Source organism: Neoarius graeffei, chromosome 1 (assembly GCF_027579695.1).
Source record: "Neoarius graeffei isolate fNeoGra1 chromosome 1, fNeoGra1.pri, whole genome shotgun sequence".
Classification (NCBI taxonomy): Eukaryota; Metazoa; Chordata; class Actinopteri; order Siluriformes; family Ariidae; genus Neoarius; species Neoarius graeffei.
In genome coordinates this window covers 37,874,230-37,901,299 of record NC_083569.1, presented here as the reverse complement: position 1 = coordinate 37,901,299, position 27,070 = coordinate 37,874,230, and the positions used below count along the sequence as shown (strand labels likewise).

At 41.2% G+C, this 27,070-nt stretch overlaps 1 protein-coding gene across 1 annotated transcript in view; it reads right to left on the bottom strand.

Moving 5' to 3' along the window:
• The window catches only part of b4galt2 (UDP-Gal:betaGlcNAc beta 1,4- galactosyltransferase, polypeptide 2), a 380,928-nt gene that overhangs the window by 222,745 nt on the left and 131,113 nt on the right, over positions 1–27,070 (bottom strand). The gene's annotated exons all lie outside the window — the stretch shown is intronic.

Below are 27,070 nucleotides of genomic sequence, written 5' to 3'. Positions count from 1 at the left end.
TTCAAAGTCATGTGACCAACAGAATGCATGCTCCATCCTTCCCTCATTACTAGCTTATTGTTAATCCATAGATACTCATTTATTCACCGATCTCCATTAACCATGTTTCAGGGTCACTTTGGATCCAGAATCTATCCAGGGACCGCTGGTACCCCAGATGAGACACCATGCCCATACACATTCATACACTGATTCACACCTAGGGACAATTTAGCATCCACCAATATACATTTCATCTCATCTCATTATCTCTAGCCGCTTTATCCTGTTCTACAGGGTCGCAGGCAAGCCGGAGCCTATCCCAGCTGACTATGGGCAAAAGGCAGAGTACACCCTGGACAAGTCGCCAGGTCATCACAGGGCTGACACATAGACACAGACAACCATTCACACTCACACTCACACCTACGGTCAATTTAGAGTCACCAGTTAACCTAACCTGCATGTCTTTGGACTGTGGGGGAAACCGGAGCACCCGGAGGAAACCCACGCGGACACGGGGAGAACATGCAAACTCCACACAGAAAGGCCCTCACCGGCCACGGGGCTCGAACCCGGACCTTCTTGCTGTGAGGCGACAGCGCTAACCACTACACCACCGTGCCGCCCCCCAATATGCATTTTTTGGGAAAAAACAGCCAACCTGGAGGAAACCCACATTAACATTGGGAGAACATGTACAGATAGTAAAGCGAGCTCAGGATCAAACCTGGATCTCTGAAGCAGCAACATTACCTGCTGTACCATGTGACTCTCAATAAAGCTTAAAAACTGATAATCAGTAGTCCTAAAACCAGAATGTACTGTATTGCCAAATGATTGTAGGCTCACAGATACACTTTGTTTAAATGTTAAACATCCTATTTTAGCTTTTTCGAAGGTGTAACGATTGAGGAGTGATCAGAAAAGCCGAGTAAGAATGAAGGGTTCATAAATTCCATCCCAGCCCTCCTTATTTTCCCTCCCTCTCCCAGGGCTTCTCATGTTTTCATTAGTGAAGGTGTCTAAGCCATTAAATATTCATAGGGAAGACAGGTTGCTCTTGCATTGCTCGGATGCTTTCACCTGTCATTTCCTAACAGGGGCACGATCAAGACTCGGCTCACATCGCTGTTAAATCACTTATGGAGGGATGTATAAGGAGGAATACACGCTCAGTCACACACCCACTAAATGAGAACACTAATGATGGACAGCTTTAGGAGCAGGTATGGGCCACTTTTCAGCTCTGATAAATGATCAAACACACAGAAGCTCTTCATTGTGTGGGAGACTGACATTCAGGGGAGATGAGTGCATGTTCAAGCAGTGCACAATTCGCCATCCTGAATCAAAATGAAATGAAACTCCTCTGTGCCAGGCACCAGTCAAACACAACAACGCTGACTGAAACCCATCCAAACATCACAGAGCTATTGATCTGAATACAGCAGATGGAACTGTGTGACACACACACACAAGCATAGCTTAGGTTTAAAAAAAATAATAATAAATAAAATAAATAAATAAACTCTGCCTAATGAAGTTGCTTGAGCAAAGACTGAGTTATTTGAGCATTCTCTGTTCCCAAATCATTAATAAGCAGTGGCAGGGCAACTCAGGCAGCATGCAGGAGACAGCGAGGGATTAGTGTGTGTGTGTGTGTGTGTGTGTGTGTGTGTGTGTGTGTGTGTGTGTGTGTTCTTTTGCTCTTAGAGTGAGATAAATCAGCTTTTCCTGATAGGCTTCTTCTTCAGTCACCTATGTCTCTCACAGTTCAATGTTTAAGTTATATCACTGACCCCCCCCCCCAGCCTACAGCAAATGTCTTAAAGTGCCATTCCATCATTGGATGTATTTTTTTGGCATAAAATACAATATATTTTATGACAACATGACTAGACAGAGATATCTTTTAGCTTCAAAATGATATATCAAACATAATTTTTGACAACGACAAGTATATTAATTTTGCGACCAAAGTCACCTACCTTTTAATTTCCGCGCGGTAGTGAAACGTGATGTCATCGGCAGGTTCCCCTTCTTGTGTACCACGTCACGTGTGACGTGGCACAGATTATCAGCAATGGCGGATAGAACGCGATTGTCAGCTTCGGAAAAGAAGCGAAGGAAAATAGCAAGTGATGCCCAAAGCAGACGGTCGATGGTGAATATCGGCACAGCAATCGACAAGTGGAAATCGCGTTCTATCCGCCATTGCTGATAATCTGTGCCACGTCACACGTGACGTGGTACACAAGAAGGGGAACCTGCCGATGACATCACGTTTCACTACCGCACGGAAATTAAAAGGGTAGGTGACTTTGGTCGCAAAATTAATATACTTGTCGTTGTCAAAAAATTATGTTTGATATATCATTTTGAAGCTAAAAGATTTCTCTGTCTAGTCATGTTGTCATAAAATATATTGTATTTTATGCCAAAGAATACATCCAATGGTGGAATGGCACTTTAATGGTCAATTTTTTTCTTATCTTTTTTGATAAGATAGGATGGAGGATGCAACAAATAAATGGTTGTGTTCGCTTTTTATGAGATGCAGCAACCACCAACCCAATTACAGGCTTTCCCTTTTTCTCAATAAATCCAGTGTTAAGCTCTGCTCTGCTCTGTCCACTCAAAAGGCCCCTTTGAAGTGATCCTTCCACAAAACCTGATTGGATCTGGCTACTTTTAATTAGTAGCGTTAGATTAAAATAAATAAATAAAAATAAAAAAAGCCAAAGAAGAATGGGGTATAGAAGGGGAAGAGATGAGCACAGCCAGAATGGAACTGGGAACAGATAAAGGTGGAGACAGTATCAGATGAAAAGGGTTATAACATCACCAGCATGTAACAAATTCACACATTTTAGTGAGACATGCAAACAACAAAAAAGTGTTAAACAAAATATGTTTCGTATTTTAGATTCTTCAAAGTATCCAGTGTTTAGCTTGATGATGCTTTACATACTATTGGCATTATCTTAACCAGCTTCATGAGGTAGTCACCTGGAATGCTTTTCAATTAACAGGTGTGCCTCGTCAAAAGGTAATTAGTGCAATTTCTTGCCTTCTTAATGAGTTTGAGATCAAACAGTAAATAGTAAATAATAAAAATACAGTAACTAGCCCTATTCCACAACTATAGTAATCCATATTATGTCAAGAACCGCTCAACTAAGTAAAGAGAAATGACATCTATCATTACTTTAAGACATGATGTGTCTTTTAATTAATAAAAATAAAGAAAAACATTGAATGAGAAGTTGTGTCCAAACTTCTGACTGGTACTGTACATTTGGGTATCTAGAGTGCCAACCAAGCCACAAACTCTGACATATGACAACCAAGTCAGTTTCTTTTTGGTTGTCGACTTCAGAAAACATGCGTTTCAAAAGGCTGTTCAGATTTGGCCCCCTTTCTACGTCACAAGGGGAGCTCATTAGGATTATACCGCTCCCTCATCTGAAATCCATTTCTCATTCAAAATCCATGAATGCATGAGGTAAAAACACAGAATAGATAACAAATTTTCATTTCCACTTGGTCTTCCATAACAAAAAATTGATGGGTATCGTTTCTTCCCACCTGACTATATTTATCGAAATGCTACCGTGTATGATGTATAATTAAGGAGGTGGCACGTCCATTGTTGTGAAGAACCCAAAATGAGATATTAGCAAGTTAGCAACATGGCATGAGCTGAGCTGCATCACGTCTCTGTTGAGAGAGTTTTCTTCCTGTTACAGAACATTTGCTTTGTTCAAGCAAAGGCCATTTCTAACAATTTTGCTTATACAGTGGGATCTGCCCACTGTAGATTGGCGACCTGCCCATGGTACCCCCATCTCTTGCTCTTGGTCAGCTGGGATTGGCTTCAGCTTTCCCTGGGACCCTGATGGATAAGCAGTATAGATAATGGATGGATAAAACAGCATATGAACTAATTTTGGTTTACATACAAAAATAAATTGTTCGTTCTCATTTCAAATCTTCTCATGTAGCATGTTTTTATGTTGCTGTACCCTTTAAGCCCATCTGTTAAGTCCTAATTTTAAAAAATGACAGTTTTAGAAAAGAATTTATGATTTATAGGTGTATACAAGAACATGAAATACATAATAATGTGAAGTTTAGATGCTTAGCATGCTTATTGCTTTTGTAGTACTCCACTGTTTGCAGCTACTGTACAACCACAAATCAGAAAAAGTTGGAACAGTATGGAAAATGAAAATAAAGGAAAAAAAAGCAGTGATTTCTAAATTTACTTTGACTTTTATTTCAATGCAGACAGTATGAACCCAATATATTTCATGTTTTGTCTGGTCAATTTCATTTCATTTGTTAATATACATTTATTCCTGCATTTCAGGCCTGCAATACATTCCAAAAAAATGGTACAGGGCCAATTTATGGCCAATAATGAGATAAAACAATGAAATAATGATGTGATTTGAAACAGGTAATGTCAATAGGTGATTGAAATCTTGGTTTTGTACAAAATCAGTATGCAGGAAAGGCCTAGTCTTTGAGGAGCAAAGATGGGCCAAGGATCTCTAGTTTGTCAACAAAGTGTGAGAAATTTATTGGAATGTTTAAGGGAATTTGGAAGGGATTTGGATATTTCACCCTCTACAGTGCATAATATTTTTAAATGATTCAAGGAATATGGAGGAATTTTGGTGCATAAAGGGCAAGGGCGCAAGCCTAAGTTGAACACCCGTGATCTCTGATCCCTCAGACAGCATCAAGAACTGTCATTCATCTACAGCTCATATAACCGCATGGGCTCGGGATTACTTTGGCAACCTTTGTCAAGCACTACAATATGGAATTACATCCATAAATGCCAGTTAAAAGTTTACTATGCAAAGAAACGGATGTCATGTGCTCTGGACCAAAGACAAATAGGATCATCCAGATTGTTACCAGCAACAAGTCCAAGTCTGGTATCGGGTTTTGTCAGTGTCCTTGGCAAAGGTAACTTACACTTCTGTGATGGCAGCATTAATACAGAGAAGTACATACTTCCACAGTCTGAAGTTATCTCAGATCATTATCTCATCTCATTCAAAATATGTCTGAGAAATACAACCCCGATTCCAAAAAAGTTGGGACAAAGTCTCATCTCATCTCATTATCTCTAGCCGCTTTATCCTGTTCTACAGGGTCGCAGGCAAGCTGGAGCCTATCCCAGCTGACTACGGGCGAAAGGCGGGGTACACCCTGGACAAGTCGCCAGGTCATCACAGGGCTAGTTGGGACAAAGTACAAATTGTAAATAAAAATGGAATGCAATAATTTACAAATCTCAAAAACTGATATTGTATTCACAATAGAACATAGACAACATATCAAATGGCGAAAGTGAGACATTTTGAAATTTCATGCCAAATATTGACTCATTTGAAATTTCATGACAGCAACACATCTCAAAAAAGTTGGGACAGGGGCAATAAGAGGCTGGAAAAGTTAAAGGTACAAAAAAGGAACAGCTGGAGGACCAAATTGCAACTCATTAGGTCAATTGGCAATAGGTCATTAAAATGACTGGGTATAAAAAAGCATCTTGGAGTGGCAGCGGCTCTCAGAAGTAAAGATGGGAAGAGGATCACCAATCCCCCTAATTCTGCGCCGACAAATAGTGGAGCAATATCAGAAAGTAGTTTGACAGTGTAAAATTGCAAATAGTTTGAACATATCATCATCTACAGTGCATAATATCATCAAAAGATTCAGAGAATCTGGAAGAATCTCTGTGCGTAAGGGTCAAGGCCGGAAAACCATACTGGGTGCCCGTGATCTTCGGGCCCTTAGATGGCACTGCATCACATACAGGCATGCTTCTGTATTGGAAATCACAAAATGGGCTCAGGAATATTTCCAGAGAACATTATCTGTGAACACAATTCACCGTGCCATCCGCCGTTGCCAGCTAAAACTCTATAGTTCAAAGAAGAAGCCGTATCTAAACATGGTCCAGAAGCGCAGACGTCTTCTCTGGGCCAAGGCTCATTTAAAATGGACTGTGGCAGAGTGGAAAACTGTTCTGTGGTCAGACAAATCAAAATTTGAAGATCTTTATGGAAATCAGAGACGCTGTGTCATTCGGACTAAAGAGGAGAAGGACGACCCGAGCTGTTATCAGCGCTCAGTTCAGAAGCCTGCATCTCTGATGGTAGAGCAATTCCAGCGTTATGGACGTGACACTTGAACTCAAAATGGCAACAAATGACCCAGTGTATGTTTTATTGTCTCCCAGTATTTAAACAGGTGTTGCATATTTTAAGGCTGTACCATACTGGAGAAGTGATAGAACAAGAACAATTCCCATAGTACATCTAGGGCATGCCAGAAAATGCCAATAAAAGATGCGTTATGGATGTGACAGAAAAAGTATCACTTTTCTTGGGTGACTGTACATTTTTATCAAACTCTGTGAAATTGTCAACCTAATGTCGAAATGGAGATATCCATTTGATAGAGGGGTCTAAGGTGAATATTAAAAAATCTTTGTTTAAAATATTTTGTATTTCATGCAGAGTTTCGGAAGGAAAAGTCAGCGTTATGGATGTGACGAAATTCCGTTATGGATGTGACGCGTCTGAAATAGACATGGCATATGTTTAGAAAATCAGCAATTTAACCACCATAACCCTTTGAAAAACTCTCTAAATATCAGCTAAAACTATCAAAGTTCTTAAATAATATTTAGGATGGCTATTGTTTTGCTGTTTTGTGGATTTTAGCATACATTTCTGTGGCTTGTGGCAATAATGTAGAATTGTACATGATCAAAGTTGATTTTAGCTTGGGGTTTACATTATAAGAAAGAAAGACTGACAGTGACATATTAGGTTGGTTACAAATTGGTTCAACTTATTCACATCTGTAAAATACAGGCCTAGGTGATATCTCTGGGAGTGGTTTTGATGTATTACATGTTGCTTTATTTTTGCATGGTGAGGTTGACATTTACATGGAATTGCCCGCTATGAGGTTGCATTAGTGCGTGTGGCATGGGCAGCTTACACATCTGGAAAGACACCATCAATGCTGAAAGGTATATCCAGGTTCTAGAGCAACATATGCTCCCATCCAGACAACGTCTCTTTCAGGGAAGACCTTGCATTTTCCAACATGACAATGCCAAACCACATACTGCATCAATTACAGCATCATGGCTGCATAGAAGAAGGGTCCGGGTACTGAACTGGCCAGCCTGCAGTCCAGATCTTTCACCCATAGAAAACATTTGGCACATCATAAAACGGAAGATACGACAAAAAAGACCTAAGACAGTTGAGCAACTATAATCCTACATTAGACAAGAATGGGATAACATTCCTATTCCTAAACTTGAGCAACTTGTTTCCTCAGTCCCCAAACATATACAGACTGTTGTAAAGAGAAAAGGGGATGTCTCACAGTGGTAAACATGGCCTTGTCCCAACTTTTTTGAGATGTGTTGTTGTCATGAAGTTTAAAATCACCTAATTTTTCTCTTTAAATGATACATTTTCTCAGTTTAAACATTTGATATACCATCTATGTTCTATTCTGAATAAAATATGGATTTTTGAAACTTCCACATCATTGCATTCCGTTTTTATTTACAATTTGTACTTTGTCGGGGTTGTAATATATGCACCTCACCACGCTACTGTATTAAACGTACATTCACGTCAACTACTGCACAGAGCTTTATAAATGATCCCCCAGAGTTATCAACTTTGATTGGGTCACTGTCAGCCCCTGCAGAACTTGATCAGGCAACTGAATGCTTAGAATCAACATTCCGCCATACTTTAGATAATGTAGCTCCTCTAAAAAGGAAAATGGTCAGAGACAAAAAATTAGCGCCCTGGTATAATGATGACATTAAAACAGACCACTCAAAAATTGGAACATAAATGGTGTCAAACAAAATTGGTAGTGTTCAAATTAGTGTGGAAGGAGAGCTTCCTGAAGTATAGAAAAGCTCTTAGTGCTGCGAGATCAACATATTTCTCCTCCCTAATAGAAGGTAACAAAAATAATCCTAGATTCCTATTTAATACTGTAGCAAAATTAACCAGGAATAAGTCCCCTATAGACACATGCATACCTGTAGTATGTAGTAGCAACGATTTCATGAATTTTTTTAATCACAAAATTGAGAATATCGGACAAAACATTCAAACTACTAATTTAAGGCCAGACAATGTAAGTGACCCTGTAGTTAACAATATAACTGTATCAGATCATCAATTAGAATGTTTTACTCCCCTAAAAGAAACTGAATTACTTTCAGTAATCTCGGCATCAAAAGCCTCAACTTGTGTACTAGACCCCTTATCTACACGTCTGTTCAAACAGATAATACCTGAAGTAATTGAACCGCTTCTAAAAATAATAAATTCTTCTCTTAGGCTTGGCTATGTACCCAAATCCTTTAAACTAGCAGTTATCAAACCCCTGATTAAAAAAACTGACCTTGATTCCTGTCAGCTGTCCAATTATCGGCCAATATCAAACCTCTCCTTAATCTCCAAGATCCTTGAAAAAGCTATGGCACAACAGTTATGCTTATATTTACATAGGAATAACATCCATGAAATGTATCAGTCAGGATTTAGACCTCATCATAGCACAGAGACAGCTCTGGTTAAAGTAGTAAACGACCTACTGTTGGCGTCTGATCAGGGCTGTGTCTCGCTGCTTGTGTTGCTTGACCTTAGTGCAGCATTTGATACCATTGATTCTTCCATTCTTCTGGATAAACTAGAAAATGTTGTGGGAGTTAAGGGAACGGCCCTCTCCTGGCTCAGCTCTTATTTAACTGATCACTATCAGTATGTTGATATAAATGGTGTTATTTCTAGACGTACTGAGGTAAAGTTTGGTGTTCCACAAGGTTCTGTCTTGGTCCACTGCTTTTTTCTTTATATATGTTACCTCTGGGTGATATTATTCGTAAACATTGTATTAGTTTCCACTGTTATGCTGATGACACACAGTTGTATGTTTCTACAAAACCTGATGAGAGACACCAGCTTTATAGAATTGAGGAATGTGTAAAGGACATTAGACACTGGATGCTTATTAATTTCCTTCTGCTTAACTCTGACAAGACTGAAGTACTTATACTAGGACCACATTCAGCTAGAAGTAAGTTTTCTGATCACACAGTAACTCTGGATGGCCTTTCTGTTTCTTCACATGCAGCAGTAAAAGACCTCGGAGTGATTATTGACCCCAGTCTTTCATTCGAAACTCACATTGATAACATTACCCGGATAGCTTTCTTTCATCTCAGAAATATTGCTAAGATAAGAAATTTAATGTCACTATGTGACACCAAAAAACTAGTTCATGCTTTCGTTACCTCCAGGTTGGATTATTGTAATGCCTTACTGTCTGGATGTTCCAATAAGTGCATAAACAAGCTCCAGTTAGTTCAAAATGCAGCAGCAAGAGTCCTTACTAGAACTAGAAAATATAACCCCATCACCCCTGTCTTATCCACACTGCATTGGCTCCCAATCAAATTTCGTATTGATTATAAAGTACTACTATTGACCTTTAAAGCACTGAATGGTCTCACACCACAGTACCTGAGTGAACTTTTGCTCCTCTATGACCCACCACGCCTACTTAGATCAAAAGGTGCAGGCTATCTGCTGGTACCTCATATAGTGAAGGCTACATCAGGGGGCAGAGCCTTTTCTTACAAAGCCCCACAGTTATGGAACAGCCTTCCAAGTAGTGTTCGGGAATCAGACACAGTCTCAGTGTTTAAGTCTAGGCTGAAAACATATCTGTTTAGTCAAGCCTTTTGTTAATAGTGTTTATGAGGTAAAGGTGTAGATCTGGAGGGTCCTCAGACATAGAGTGTTTTGGTAAACTGGGATGTATGGATGCTGTCAGTCCCCACTCGCTTGCTCACTCGAGTTTATTGACAGTGTAGTGGCTGGCTGCTTTATGTCCCGGGGCTCCCTCATGTCTGTGTTACCTTCTGGCTCTCCCCTTTTAGTTATGCTGTCATAGTTAGTTGCCGCAGTCCCTGCTTGTACTCAGTGCAATATGTATACTGTTCCTGCTTATTTAGGTGACACTGGGCATACCTAACAACCTGTGTCCCCCCCCCCCCCCCAAATCTGTCCCTCTGAGTTACATGTCGGTCCTGGGATCGAGATGCTGACCTCTTCTGCTCCTCGAACCTGCCTGATCCATCCTGGTGCCCTGTGTCTGGTTGGAGTCTCATCGCATCGCTCCTGTGGAGGGCAGCCCCATGTGGACAGTTGGGGGTCGCGCCTGGAGGATACTCTGGACTCTTGCAGTGGTGCTTTTGTGGCTGGGGACTGCAGCTGACTTGCTGACTTTAGGACTGCAGTTGACTTGCTGACTTTGGGACTATGGTTGTCATGAACAGTTTTGCACTTGGGTTTCCGTTGGTGGGGGGTTTATAGCATCAATGAAGCTGACTTTATGTTAGGACTGTTAATGTTATAGTCATGTTGTCTGTTGTTGCCCGGATGGGGATGGGTTCCCTTTTGAGTCTGGTTCCTCTCGAGGTTTCTTCCTCATGTCGTCTGAGGGAGTTTTTCCTTGCCACCGTCGCTACAGGTGTGCTCATTGGGGATAGATTAGGGATAAAATTGGCTCATATTTTAAGTTGTTCAAATTCTGTAAAGCTGCTTTGCGACAATGTTTATTGTTAAAAGAGCTATATAAATAAACTTGACTTGACATTCAGATTTTGGAGTAACATACGTATGCTGCCTTCAAGACAACATCTTTTCCAGGGATATTTCAACAAGACTTCTGCAGTGATACAGAATGTACAATATCAGCATAACATTTTCCAAGAATGGAATTAATTCTTAGATTAGATTAGATAGAACTTTATCGATCTCTTTAGGTGGGTTCCCTCAGGGAAATTAAAATTCCAGCATCATCATTACAGGATAAACAGAGAATAGATAATAGAGACAAACTTCTAGATGAATTAAATTAAATTAAGTATTTACATATACAAATATAAAAAAGAATAAGATATGGAAAAAAAAAGCCAGCAGGAGAGGTATTGCACATTCTTCTACCTTTAAGGCAGTCAGGTATTGTCTCAGTAAGAACACACTTTAGTGTGTCACACAGAAAATGTATGGAGAAATCCCATGCCGTCATTGGGAAAACCAGCCAGGTGGATGCTGAAAACAGGATTGTGCCTTTAAGCACCAGAAGCCACAAATCATCAGGCAGCATAAAGTTCTTCAGGCCAAGAGTAAAAATCCAAGTGGAGATTAGCTAAATGTCAATGTTCTTCAATGCCCCATATGATCTTCATGAATTTTTGTTTGTGGGTCATGTGCCTCCCGGTAGTTATTCTTGCACCTGATAGTAATAAAAGCAAGTAAAGGAATTCTATCAGTAGTATAAGCAGTAGAAATGTAGGATAAAGCAAGTAAATGTGTCCTGCTTTATAGAATCTCTTTCTTCTGACAAAGATCACATGATGTGAAACCTGGCCAGAACAGGAAACACTCAGGGAGTGTCTTCTCACCTGATGCTGAGCAAACCAAATACGAACATGTTAAGGCGAAACATTGAGGCTCTACAACATCTTTAATCATTCAGAGAAGATGCCACGTTTTCTGATTCCTGTTATGTTCAGCATAAAAGAGTAAACGGATGAAAACAACTAAAGCTGAATAGATAAAACATTAGGCTGAGATCGAAGAGTTCGTTGCTATCTAGATTAGAGGAACAGGCTGCGAAGGTTGGTCTCCACTGCAACTCAAAGAAAATGGAAATACAACCATTTAACCAGGATCAGGCGGTATAGGTTACAAAGATGGGAGGAAGCTAAAAGTGGTAAATAATTTTAAATACTTGGGAGCTTGGATAGAAAGCACAGAGAGAGATCTCTCTGTGAGGAAGGGACTGGCCTAGAGTGCATATCACAAGCTACGCAAAATATGGTCCTCCCAACTTTCCAGAAAACTGAAAATTCACCTATACACTGCCACAGTTTAATCTGTTTTTCTTTATGGTACCGAGACATGGACTCTCATGAAAACTCTTGAGAAGCTACTTGATAGATGCTACACCTGGATGTTCAGGATGGTACACAATGTCACTTGGAGACATCACCTCACAAATGAAGAACTGTACGGGGAACTCCCCAAAATATCAACAAAGGTTTGTCAGCGTCGAATGAGATTGGCAGGACATTGTGTAAGACATGAGAAAGAAATGGCCAACAAACTTGTACTCTGGCAACCAATCGAAGATAAAGTCAACAGAGGATGAAGACGAGCCACATATATAGACAACCTACTGAATGACTGGAATAGCAAACACTCAGGAACTGTGAACTGCAATGATGGACATAGATCAATGGAAAAGTCATGTCTTGTCAGCGGGGCATCCTGGTGGACGAGATAGATAGATAGATAGATAGATAGATAGATAGATAGATAGATATCTAATAATTAATTACCTCACCTGCGACGGAGTAAGGTGCATTGTTTGTGTGTGTGTCTGTTAACAATCTACCGTCTAGACGGTTGCACCGATTGACTTCAAACTTTCAGGTTAGGTGGGGAATGATCTGTAGAATACCTGATTAAATATTGGGGTAATCGGGTCAAGGTAAAGGTCAAGGTCACTGGAAAGGTCAACTTTTCAGTCAAAATAACATTTTCCATTATAACTCAAAAACGGTTGCTGATAGACAGATGTTTACTATTATGAACATATAGGAATTCCCATATAGGCACCATGATCTTTGACTTTAAGTGACCTTGAAAGGTCAAACTGAAGGTCATGGGTTTTCAAAGGGCTATAACTTTAAAATGGTTCATGGTAGCCTGATGTTTACCATTGTCAACATATAAGAAGTCCCATATGGGCTTTCAGTTGCTGTCATGACCTCTGACCTTGAATGACCTTGACAGGTCAAACTCAAGGTCACAGATTTTCAGAGGGCTGTAACTTGAAAACGGTTGATGGTAGACAGATATTTACCATTATCAACTTATAGGACGTAGGGCGACATGGTAGTGTAGTGGTTAGCACTGTTACCTCACAACAAGAAGGTTCAGGTTTGAGCCCCGTGGACGACGAGGACCTTTCTGTGCGGAGTTTGCATGTTCTCCCCGTGTCCGTGTGGGTTTCCTCCGGGTGCTCCAGTTTCCCCCACAGTCCAAAGACATGCAGGTTAGGTTAACTGGTTACTGTAAATTGACCATAGGTGTGAATATGAGTGTGAATGGTTGTCTGTGTCTATGTGTCAGCCCTGTGATAACCTGGTGACTTGTCCAGGGTGTACCCCGCCTTTCGCCCGTAGTCAGCTGGGATAGGCTCCAGCTTGCCTGCGACCCTGTAGAACAGGATAAGCGGCTACAGATACTGTAATGAACTTATAGGATGTGCCATATGGGCTTTCAGTCGCCGCCATACCCTTTGACCTTGAATGACTTTGAAATGTCAAACTCAAGGTCATGGATTTTCATAGGACTATAACCTGACAGCTGATGATTGAGAAATATTACCATTATCAACATATAGGTATAAAATAAGTGCTGCTGAGCAAGGTTTGTTTTACCTGGCAGCACTTGTTTACCGAAAGATGTGGACATCACTCTGGTCCTACTTACACAAAGTCCTTTAATTAGGAGGTTTCTACTGGTTGCAGATGTATTTTAGAATGGTCTTATGTGGAAATACATTGTCTCAAAGCCACTGTTAGAACATCAACTCGGATCATAGTCAAAACTGCCAGAGATCCAGCTGTAGAATTAGATTTGTATTAAGCAAGGAGGAAAAGTGTGGCAAGGAAAAACTCCCTGAGACACCATGAGTAAGAAACCTAGAGAAAAATCAGGGTCAAAAATGAACCCATTCTTTTCAGGGTGACACCAGATAGTGGTATTATTAATCATTATTCCATCATTCACATGGAAATGTAGATAACCTGGTGTACTGTGTATGCACCTTTCAAAGTAAAAGATGTGGATGCAAAGTACAAATGGTGTATTCTTGATGGTACCACCCCAGTGTTACAGACTGTACAATATATTAGCTTAACATATTCCAAATGTTATATCAATCTTTAAGATACCTCACTTGAAGTGTTATCTCACCAACAACACAATGTACTGTGTCACATAGGAAAACCAGCCAAACAGGTACAGAAAACAGGATTCTGACTTTAAGCTTGAGAAACCACGGTCCATCAGAGAGTGTGCAGATCTCCAGGCCAAAGGTAAAAATTTAAGTGAAGATTATCTAAATATCAATGTTTCTCAGCATCAGCATCCTAAATGCCCTGTATGATCATCATGTACGTGTTTTTAGGTCAGCTTTCTCTTGTGTGAGAGGAAATCTGAGGAGTTACCTCTGATAGTTATTTCTCATGGCATACAGAAATGTTTATGACATTCAATGTATCTCTTGCACAGATATTGAGACTGACACTGCCATCAACACCATCAAAAAATTACAGAGCTCCAAGCCAGGCAGTGATTCTTGCATCTGGTAGAAAAAAAAGCAAATAAAGGAATTCTATCAGTACTAGATGATGTAGAAGAGGTGTAGAAAGCAAGTAAAAGAAGTCCATCAGCAGTATTTGAATGTCTCGGGTCAGCCTTCATGGTTCAAAATCTTAAAAAAAAAAGATGGGCTGCTTATTGCAGATATGCCTGTAAAATTGACATGCCATGTTTTGAAATTTTGGATCCTTCCCCCAGACAAGCTCAGAATCATTCCTGAGTGCTTGGAGCTATTGTAAAAACACCCTCAGATATGTGCAATGCATTCTCAATGTTGCATTTGTGCCGTCCTTTACAGAGTCTCCTGCTTCTGAGAAATTCAATGAAAATCCATCACCTTCTGGTGTGAAGACTAGCCAGAAGAGGAAGCAGTCAGAGAGTATCTGCTTGGCTGACCCTGAGTAACCTCCCTGCACACGTTTTATAGTGAAATGTTGAGCTCCACTGCATTTTAAATCCTTGCGAGAAGATGCCCCTTTTTTTTCCTGATTCCTGTTATATTCACCTTAAGAGAGCATACAAACAAAAACAATTGACCCTGAATAGATAAAGCCTGAGATAGCCTAAGATATCTCATCTCATCTTATCTCGTTATCTCTAGCCGCTTTATCCTTCTACAGGGTCGCAGGCAAGCTGGAGCCTATCCCAGCTGACTACGGGCGAAAGGCAGGGTACACCCTGGACAAGTCGCCAGGTCATCACAGGGCTGACACATAGACACAGACAACCATTCACACTCACACCTACGGTCAATTTAGAGTCACCAGTTAACCTAACCTGCATGTCTTTGGACTGTGGGGGAAACCGGAGCACCCGGAGGAAACCCACACGGACACGGGGAGAACATGCAAACTCCACACAGAAAGGCCCTCGCCGGCCCCGGGGCTCGAACCCAGGACCTTCTTGCTGTGAGGCGACAGCGCTAACCACTACACCACCGTGCCGCCAGCCTAAGATATCTAATATTTAATTTACAGAAAGAAGATTCCAACTTTAAGGCTGAGAAGCCAGAATCCTTTAGAGCAGGGGTCACCAAACTACGGCCCGCGGCCCAGATCCGGCCCGCCACCCCCTTTTGACCGGCCCCCCAGCCCCTCTGCCCCCCATCACTTGAACCGGCCCTATGAGGCAATCCCCAAAAGTGGTCATGGCCTATTTTTTTAAATTACTTTTTGGCAAATAATAACATGTCTGCATCTTGTATTTTGTTGATTTTATCAATTAAAATTGATATTTAGTTATAAAATGAACTATTCATATTTTCCGAATTTTCGTCATATGCTCGCGATCAAGCAGTGACAGGCAGCGCACGCGCAGAGAACTGTCAGTGTTCAGGACAGCAAAATGGCTAGCGGTCAGCGAAAAGCTGACAGAGAGTGCAGAGTTTTTAAAGAACAGTGGGCCACCGATTATTTTTTCGTTCAGTGTAAGGACCGTGCAGTTTATCTTGTATGTAAAGAAAGTGTGCCGGTTTTCAAAGAATATAATCTGCATCGTCACTACGAAACCCACCACAAAGAGTATGCTAGTTTGCGAGGGCAAACAAGAGGAGACAGGATTCGGAGGATTAAATGCGGACTGGCTGCACAACAGAATGTATTCCTTCCCCAAACCCAGATCAACCAGGCTGCTGTCCGAGCTAGCTATAAGGTAGCTCACCTACTAGCTACCCATGGAAAGCCGTTTACTGATGGGGACTTTGTTAAAGTATGCATGCTTGCTGTGGCCGAGGAGGTGTGTCCCGACAAGAAGGATGCGCTCGACGCGGTGAGTCTCTCCGCACCTACTATGACCAGGCGAACGGAAGATTTGGGGGACAACGTGTATGACCAGCTGAATGAGAAAGCATCAGAATTCGAGTTTTTTGCTTTGGCCATGGATGAGAGCAATGACGTGCAGGACACAGCACAACTGCTGTGATCTATTGATCTATTGCTCATATTATTATAATTTCACTGTTTTTTAAAATGTATTTATTTTATAGGCCTATTTATTTGACCTTTATTAAGTGCTGCATACAATTATTATTTATATTATTAATAATATCAACAGGCCTACCTACAATTTATAATTTTCCACTCACCTTTGCCAGTGTCAATCACCTCAAATAGGCAGATGTTTCTTACCTTGACAGCTTTGATATTATTTTTATTAGAAAATAAATAAATTGAATATCAGTGGTATTTCAAATTAAAACAAAGTGTGAAGACTCGATTACTACTTCTGCAAACCACTAGTAAAGATAAACAAATATGTGCCTGGAATCAAGTGTTGATATAGTAGTATGGATATAGTAGTGGGGATGGCCGTGCCAGGCTAGTAATCTCTACTACACAATGAGGCCTGCTGGTGGTCATATTTGTCTGGGTCATACAATTCTATGTGATATAGCTGACCTGACCCCGGCCCCCATCACAGTCAGGAACGACAATGTGGCCCCCAGAGAAAAAAGTTTGGTGACCCCTGCTTTAGAGGGTGCACTGATCTCCAAACCAAAGGTAAAAATTCAAATGAAGATTATCTAAATCTCAGTGTATCTCAGTGTCCTAAATGTCCTGTATGATCTTCATGTCCATGTGTTTATGTGTGAGGGAGGAAATATTGCCTTTCTGAGGAACTGCCCCTGATGGTTGTTTTTCACAATACACTGAAATATTTGTAAGATCCAATAAATCTCTTGCACAGATGAGATTGAGTTAATTATCAAAGCCCTGGAGGAGCTTTGTGAGGAAAAACAGTATGAAGACCCATTTAGATAAACAATACTTTCAGACTGTCAGACTGTATTGTTCCACCTTGATAGAACAACACAGCAGTGAAAACTGGCCCCAAGAAGCAAACCGTTTAAACCTTCACAAAGCCAGCAGATATCCCTTTTAAGTGTGAGGCACCATGAGATATGTGACTGTTCACTCTGAGAGCTCACTATATTTGATGGTGTGCGAGAGCTCTTTTGAGAGAACTGATCCCTGGTCCTTTTGAAAATGGTGGTCTAGGGCTCACTTCAACCAAACCCTGACATGTTGGTCACTGTGTGTGAAAAATGTTTCACATTTCACAAAGCTGATCTATATTTAAAAAGGAATTTTACATCAAATCAAACCTGCAATCTTTCACCCAGGAAAGTCTAGAATTGCTCCTGGGTGTGAAGTTTTTGGCCCAAGTATGAAAAAACCCTTAGTTATCTCCAATTCATTCTCTCCAATGTTTGGTCTATTTTGTTTTGCATTTGTACCCTCCTTTACACAGTCTCCTGCTTCTGGAAACTTTAATCAAAGTCCATCTGCAATGAAGACACCTTCTGAAGCAAGACCTGACATGAAAAGAAAAGCTGCAAGGAGAGCCTGCTCAAATGGTGAACCAACCTGCAAGCGTGCTAAGGTGAGGGGTTGAGCTCTACTACAGAATGCATGTGCATTCCTATTAGTTAATTAAATTTACTGCTCACAAGCATCCAGTTAAACATTGTCCATCTGCTTCTTCATAATCAGAGGCCAGGGGTCAGATGTTAATCTGAATCATAACATGATTAAACTACAATATATTTTTTTGTGTGTGAACCATTGACCCTCTGTGTGGTGCACAGTGGTTGAAAAGTGAAGCCACATTTTTTTTTCTTTCCCTCTAGTTCCACCATGTTTAACCCTGGAAAGCTGACATCACCCACATTTTCCTGACACCTGGATCACCTGCTTAAATGGTGCTATATGTAAGAATTGGCCACCTGCCCAATTCATGTTCCAAACAAATAGGGGGCAGTATATCGCCAGTAAGTGGAGTGGAACTGCCATATTGTGTGGCCATGAACCAAAACGAACCAACAGACTTGTCTCAATGCTACTACTTGATCTGCTTGCACTATATAAGTATGCTTAGAATTAGTTATTACATTAGTAATTAGGGGAAAAAAATCGAGGCCCCTCAGGGTACCGTCTCCTTTCCTGTTCACCATCTACAGGTTGAGTACAACTCCGAATCTTGTCATCTACAGAAATTTTCTGATGACACTGCCATTGTGGGGTGTGTAGAGAGTGGCCAGGAGGAGGGATACGGGGGTCTGGTAGACCACTTTGTGAAGTGGTGCGGGGAAAACTGCCTGCAGCTTAATGTGGCCAAGACAAAGAAGATCATGGTGAACATGAAGAAGGCAGCTACACTGTCTCCAGTCTGCACTAGTGGGAGTGACGTGGAGATGGTTCGGTCCTACAAGTACCTGGACATTCACCTGGATGATAAACTGGAATGGTCCACCAACCCTGAAGCCATCTACAGGAAGGGCCTGAGCTGGCTCTACTTCCTAAGAAGGCTCAGGTCCTTCAGTGTATGCAATAAGATGCTCCACATGTTCTATCACTCTGTTGTTGCAAGCATCATCTTCTATGTTGTGGTGTACTGAGGAGGACACATCACAGCAAAGGATGCTTAAAGTCTGATTAAACTCATAAACCCATGAGTTTATGAGTCATTGGATCCAAGCTGGTCACACTGGAGGAGGTGGTTAAGGACAGAATGCTGGCAAAACTGCTGGTGATTATGGGCAATGCCTTCCACCCCTTATACAACATCTTGGCCAGAGCTTAAGAGCACCTTTAGCAGAAAACTTTTTTCAACCCCAGTGTGTAATACAGGAGGTCATTATTGCTGGGTGAGTGATACAGGAGGTCATTATTGCTGAGTAGAGATGGGAATTGATAAGATTTTATTGGTACCAGTGCTATTATCGATTCTTCTTATTGGTCCAATTCTTTATCGATTCCCTTATCAATTCATGATCAATTTTCTGTGTGGGGAATAACATAGACTTACACAAGTTTTCATCATCAACATAACTATTTTCCTAACACAGTGTAGAATATGAGAATATTTGAACATGTTAAAATAAGCATGAAATAGCTTTGCTGGCAGGGAGCTGATGGCCTAGTCGAGCAGCTAGCTACAGCCTCGGAGCTATCTGCAGAAACAGTAAGTTTTTGAGAAAGATATTTTGAGTTTGGGTGGGTTGGGTCAAAAAGTGACAAAGCAGCATTCTGACTAAGTTATAAATAACTTACAGAAACATTGCGTGCAATAGGCTTTGTGTTACTGGCTGTCCAAATTGCATGCAATAGAATAAGATAGGCTGTATTTACTAGACCACCTCCCCCCTCTTTCTCTCAAAAATAAACACGCACATACAATGTGAAAAAAGTTAAAAATGGGTGATGCTAAGTTTGTGTCTCGAAATAGGTTAAATCCTGAAACTGTGGTCATTCTTTTTCTACACAGTGCAACCAAACACTAGGCTAAAAAAAGACAGTAGACTACTATGTATTTTGTTAAAGTTCACCGTTAAGATATGAAGGATCCATCGTTTGTGTGTGTGAGGGAGAAAGAGAGAGAGAGAGAGAGAGTTCATGTCATTAATGAAGGATTACTTGTTTTGCTGCTATTCAAAAATAAAGAACACCATTTGAAACAATTTGTGTTTATTTAGTAGCCTAGACCCAGGCTAAGATGCAATAGGCTATGCCCTGTGATCAATATATTATGCTTTTTAAGAAAACATTATCTCTTTACTCTATGATATGGATGCCATTGCTATAAAGGTGAAAGTTGGTGGTTTTATGGGTCGGTCTGGGTGGTTGATTAATGCACAGTTTTGTGGGTTGGCTCTCATAATGGGTTGGGTATTTAAAAAAGCTTGACCTGGGACATGAGGAAATGGGAAACAGGCTTGTGACAACTCAAGGCATGCTTTATTTTTCCTCCTAGTTTCGCTTTTTAGTGACTCTATTTCACACATGCATGCACACACCTGGCGCTGGACTGTTTAGCTTTCTCTCTGGTTACCAGCTTCTCTCTCAAAGAATACAAGAGACACACAAGTAAACTGCCTGTAATCCAAAACAGGTGAGACACATCATGTGTTCGGTAATCCGCCACCATCATCTGTGCCATCGGCCTGTGGACCATCTCAAACTTAAATGGCTGATGTGTCAGATACTAATGAGTGATCTGCGCATTGACACCCTTCATGCAGTGGAGCCATTGGAGTGGGGCATGACTGGAACTCATCCTGCATTCCAGCAGGTACTATCAGAGAGTGAGGACCACCCACTGGATGGCCAGACACTCTTTCTCTTTCATGCTATACTTTATCTCTAGCGCTGAGAGCTTGTGACTGATGTAAAGCACAGGGCACTCCTCTATCTCCACCACTTTGAACAAAACAGCCTCCAGCCCTCTATCCGACATGTCAGTCTGCAGAATAAAAGGGAGAGAAAAGTCAGGTGAATACAACAGTAGACCTCCACACAAACCTGCTTTAACCTGGGCAAAAGCCTGTTCGCAAGGCTCCACCCACTGGACCAGATCAGATGCCACTCTCCTTTTAGTGAGGTCCGTCAGCAGGCTGGTGATGTCCAAAAAATGAGGTACAAACCTTTTGATATAACCAGCCAGCTGCAGGAACTGCCTCATTTCTTTTTGGTCTTGGGTAGGCTGCAATCACTGCAGTCTTATCAATTTGGGGACGCACCTGCTCATGATCCAAGTGGAAGCCCAGATAGCATACTTCCACCCACCCATTTGCACACTTCCTTGGGTTTGCTGTGAGTCTGGCTTATCTCAAGGGTCTCACAGGAGCCCTCAGATGTTGGAAATACCACTGCCAATCATTACTATAAATAATGATGTCATCTAAATAAGCAGTGAGTGGCATATGCATTGTGTGGGGAGAGGATTCTGTCCATGAGACAATGAAACATCACTGAGGCTCCAAACAACCCAAACAGAAGGGTGACAGGCTTGCAACTTTGCAATTAATTTCAAGCTTGATATTGGTATTAAAATTAACACTTTATCTTGCGGTGCAAATTCCCATAGCCAAGCAACCCTGTTATATAGCCAGGATTGCCATTCTCCTAGGTTTGGTGACTCAGTGTGTGAGGTTTTGCTCTCAGGTCAAGAGAGTACTGAATTTAATTTTTACTCACAAAATGTCCCTCCTCCCAATTTTCACTAATGACATCCAAGATGTGATGAGGCTTGGGATCAGTTAAAATAGGGAATAATTCAAATGGGCAGAAGCCTAAAGAGGCTTGCAGGACCTCTTGAACCACAAACAGGAGAAGATCCAGTCCCCAATTCTGCACATCTCCATGAAAGAACTTATGGATCATGTTTTGAAGCGTTTGATTAAACCATTCAACCAGCCTGTCCATTTGTGGATGGTAAACACTGGTACAAATTGATTTAATCCCCATTAATTTGTTCAGATCGCAAAGAGTGCGTGGCATGAACATTGTGCCTTAATCAGTCAGCATCTCTTTTGGGATCCTGACTGGGGAGATAATGTGGAAGAGTGCCTCTGAAACACTGTGTGCAGAAATGTTGCAAAGACATATATGTTGTACAATCATTGTGGCACAGTTCAAAGAAATCACTGAAAACCTAATATTGCTGTGACATTCATGTCCATGATGACATGAATGTAAACTTGTGACGGCAACTGTACATCTGGCAATGCAGAGAGGACAATCATGGCCTGTTCTCCCTCATGCACTCAGGCAAACGCTAACACAGCATGAGAACCGACACTCATGAGTGAGAACCAACATGGCCAACCAACACCCATGAGTGAGAACCAACATGGCCAACCAACACCCATGAGTGAGAACCAACATGGCCAACCAACACCCATGAGAACCAATACGGAGCATTTCAGTAGGAGCTACTTTCTACAAGTGATTAGAGTTTTGAAAGGGACCAGATTAGGCACAATTTCTTTAATCTGCATTCATGGACACACATACCCCTTTTCCACCAAATCAGTTCCAGGGCTGGTTCGGGGCCAGTGCTGGTGCTGGTTCACGACTCGTTCAGCTTGCGAGCCAGCTGAGAACCAGTTTGCTTTTCCATAGCTCGGGGTGCTAAGGGGAGCCATGTCATTATGTCACTGTATACGTCAGTTACATCGCTGCATTTGCATAAACCTTGGTGCGAACATCGAAGCAACAACAACACGGAGAAGAAGAAGAAGAAGAAGCAGCAACGACAACAACAACAATAATGGATGACTGCTGCTTTACTGCATCCATGATATCTCATCGCTTATTTAAAAATGGCGCCCTCTCGCGGTCTTGCTATTGTTGTTGGTCTTAACAACTCCGCCCCCCCGCTGACGTAAGCAATTCTTTCCTCTAGCCCAGCAAAGAGCTGGTGCTACCCTGGAACCGGTTGTTCTGGCCCAGAGCCAGTTCTTTGTCAGTGGAAACAGAAAACCCGGTTCCAAACTAAGCACTTGCCCCGAACCAGCCCTGGAACTGATTTGGTGGAAAAGGGGTAACAGACACACCTAGCTGTATCAGTGAGAACCTGAACTGTTCTAACAGATCACTTATGTCATCAGCACAAACCAAGTAGGACATCCATTTTTCATGGACATTTATGTACAGTGTTTATAGCACAAATAAGGTGAACTTATATATTGCAACATACATTTGCTACTAGGATATTTATAGTTTACTGCACTGTTATACTGTCCTGCACTGTTGTGTATATTGTCTTATCTTACAAGTCCTATGTGTAATGTTTTTGACAGTTTGGGAACTTGCAATTAAGAATTTCACTGCAAGAATTATGCTGTCAGGTTCCTGGTTGGAACACACCCCTGTCCCTGTGTTTCTGCCTGTCTGTCTCCCACAGCAGCACATGGGCTGAGGGTGCGCTTTCCTGATTACAGCATGCCTGTTTGGTATTTGGGTCTATTCGTACCAACATATATACACTTTATAACATCTCTATACATGACAAAGATGCAATCAGGAACAGCAACATGGTCAGAGCATAATCTAAAAACAAACAAAAATATATATAAACACAAGGGTAAAAAAAAGACAGCCTCACATATACACAATCAAAAATACTGAAGGATTAATAAATCTTATACAATATAATGTTTAAGTATAGGAATTATAGCCAAATGAACAGAAGTTCTCTTCTTTGGCCAAAGACTTTTTTTTTTTAAATTCAAAATGTTACTTTGCTTTAAGAGTACATTAAAATGACAGACCAAAACTGTGCTTTAATCCAGGTTTAAATTTTTGGTGTATATATACTTAAAGCTATATACAGTGGTGCTTGAAAGTTTGTGAACCCTTTAGAATTTTCTAGATTTCTGCATAAATATGACCTAAAGCATCTTTAGATTTTCACACAAGTCCTAAAAGTAGATAAAGAGAACCCAGTTAAACAAATGAGACAAAAATATTGTACTTGGTCATTTATTTATTGAGGAAAATGATCCAATATTACATATCTGTGAGTGGCAAAAGTATGTGAACCTTTGCTTTCAGTATCTGGTTTGACCCCCTTGTGCAGAAATAACTGCAACTAAACGTTTCCGGTAACTGTTGATCAGTCCTGCACACCGGCTTGGAGGAATTTTAGCCCATTCCTCCATACAGAACAGCTTCAACTCTGGGATGTTGGTGGGTTTCATCACATGAACTACTCGCTTCAGGTCCTTCCACAACATTTCGATTGGATTAAGGTCAGGACTTTGACTTGGCCATTCTAAAACATTAACTTTATTCTTCTTTAACCATTCTTTGGCAGAACGATTTGTGTGCTTAGGGTCGTTGTCTTACTGCATGACCCACCTTCTCTTGAGATTCAGTTCATGGACAGATGTCCTGACATTTTCCTTTAGAATTTGCTGGTATAATTCAAAATTCATTGTTCCATCAATGGTGGCAAGCCGTCCTGGCCCAGATGCAGCAAAACAGGCCCAAACCATGATACTACCACCACCATGTTTCGCAGATGGGATAAGGTTCTTATGCTGGAATGCAGTGTTTTCCTTTCTCCAAACATAATGCTTTTCATTTAAACCAAAAAATTCTATTTTGGTCTCATCGTCCACAAAACCTTTTTCCAATAGCCTTCTGGCTTGTCCACATGGTCTTTAGCAAACTGCAGATGAGCAGCAATGTTCTTTTTGGAGAGCAGTGGCTTTCTCCTTCCAACCCTGCCATGCACACCATTGTTGTTCAGTGTTCTCCTGATGATGGACTCATGAACATTAACATTAGCCAATGTGAGAGAGGCCTTCAGTTGCTTACAATTTACGCTAGGGTCTTTTGTGACCTCGCTGACTATTATACGCCTTGCTCTTGGAGTGATCTTTGTTGGTCGACCACTCCTGGGGAGGGTAACAATGGTCTTGAATTTCCTCCATTTGTACACAATCTGTCTGACTGTGGATTGGTGGAGTCCAAACTCTTTAGAGATGGTTTTGTAACCTTTTCCAGTCTGATGAGCATCAACAACACTTTTTCTGAGGTCCTCAGAAATCTCCTTTGTTCGTGCCATAATTCACTTCCACAAACGTGTGTTGTGAAGATCAGACTTTGATAGATCCCTGTTCTTTAAATAAAACAGGGTGCTCACTCACACCTGATTGTCATCCCATTGATTGAAAACACCTGACTCGAATTTCACCTTCAAATTAACTGCTAATCCTAGAGGTTCACATACTTTTGCCACTCACAGATATGTAATATTGGATCATTTTCCTTAATGAATAAATGACCAAGTATAATATTTTTGTCTCATTTGTTTAACTGGGTTCTCTTTATCTACTTTTAGGACTTGTGTGAAAATCTGATGATATTTTAGTTCATATTTATGCAGAAATCTAGAAAATTCTAAAGGGTTCACAAACTTTCAAGCACCACTGTACTTAGTGCACAGCACATTTGAATTCTCAAATACGATTGAACAAGAAGTGCTGATAAATTGTCCATAACCGCATGGTTACGATGTAGTGCACTGGTCAGGTGATCCATGACTTTTTAAATTTAGTCACAGAGGTCGAAACCTACATTATCCAAGTTATTATATTTAGTGGTCCTTAATTTTAAAATAATGCTCACAAAATAAATTCATATTGATGGGGTCCATAGATTTTATTTTACAGTTAAATGGGTCCCTGTCTACAAAAAGTCTGAGATCCCCTGATGTACCGTAGCATCGGATGCACGGAAAAACACAGGCAGGTTTTAATCTGCCCTCAAATGTAAGAGGTGTCATATTGTGTCATTATTTAATAAATAAATAAATAAATAAATAAGGGTGGCACGGTGATGTAGTGGTTAGCCCTGTCACCTCACAGCAAGAAGGTCCTGGGTTCGAGCCCAGCGGCTGACAGGGGCCTTTCTGTGTGGAGTTTGCATGTTCTCCCCGTGTCCGCGTGGGTTTCCTCCGGGTGCTCCGGTTTCCCCCACAGTCCAAAGACATGCAGGTTAGGTTAACTGGTGACTCTAAATTGACCGTAGGTGTGAATGTGAGTGTGAATGGTTGTCTGTGTCTATGTGTCGGCCCTGTGATGACCTGACGACTTGTCCAGGGTGTACACTGCCTCTCACCCAGTGGCTGACGGGGGCCCACTCTGTGTGAAGTTTACATGTTCTCCCCCTATTTGCATGGGTTTCCTCCCACAGTCCAAAGACATGCAGGTTAGGTTAATTGGTGGCTCTAAATTGACTGGAGGTGTGAATGTGAGTGTGAATGGTTGTCTGTGTCTCTGTATCAGCCCTTCGATGACCTGGCGACTTGTCCAGGGTGTACCCCGCCTCTCGCCCATAGTCAGCTGGGATAGGCTCTAGCTTGCCTGCGACCCTGTAGAACAGGATAAATGGCTACAGATAATGGATGGATGGACAAAAACAGCTGGGATAGGCTCCAGCTTGCCTGCAACCCTGCACAAGATAAGCGGCTACAGATAATGGATGGATGGATGATTTTATGCATTGCGCTGCTGTCAAGAGATTGGCAGATGAAAGAACTGCATAAAACAGCAGGTGGATGGGTATACCTAGTATACCTCATAAAGTGTCCAGTTAGTGTATTGATAATCTTCTATATATATAAAATGTTATTTGGAAAGTATTTATTGATTATTGCCCAAATATTTATGTGATGCTAATATTTATGTGATGCTAATTGATAATAATGCTCTATTATTGTAAATAATCCTTTATTTTTTATTGTATGAATTATTAGTCTGGTCCAGTTTAGTGCAAACTATTGTCAATCAGCAGTTTTATACATACATACATACATATTTGTTTGCTTGTTTGGTAAGTGTACCAGTTAAGCCCACCAAAATCTGTTTTCAGATATCTTTTGTATATATTGTTTTAATTTTTATGAGATATCTTCTCATCTCATCATCTCTAGCCACTTTATCCTTCTACAGGGTCGCAGGCAAGCTGGAGCCTATCCCAGCTGACTACGGGCAAAAGGCGGGGTACACCCTGGACAAGTCGCCAGGTCATCACAGGGCTGACACAGACACAGACAACCATTCACACTCACATTCACACCTACGGTCAATTTAGAGTAACCAGTTAACCTAACCTGCATGTCTTTGGACTGTGGGGGAAACCGGAGCACCCGGAGGAAACCCACGCGGACACAGGGAGAACATGCAAACTCCACACAGAAAGGCCCTCGCCGGCCCCGGGGCTCGAACCCAGGACCTTCTTGCTGTGAGGCGACAGCGCTAA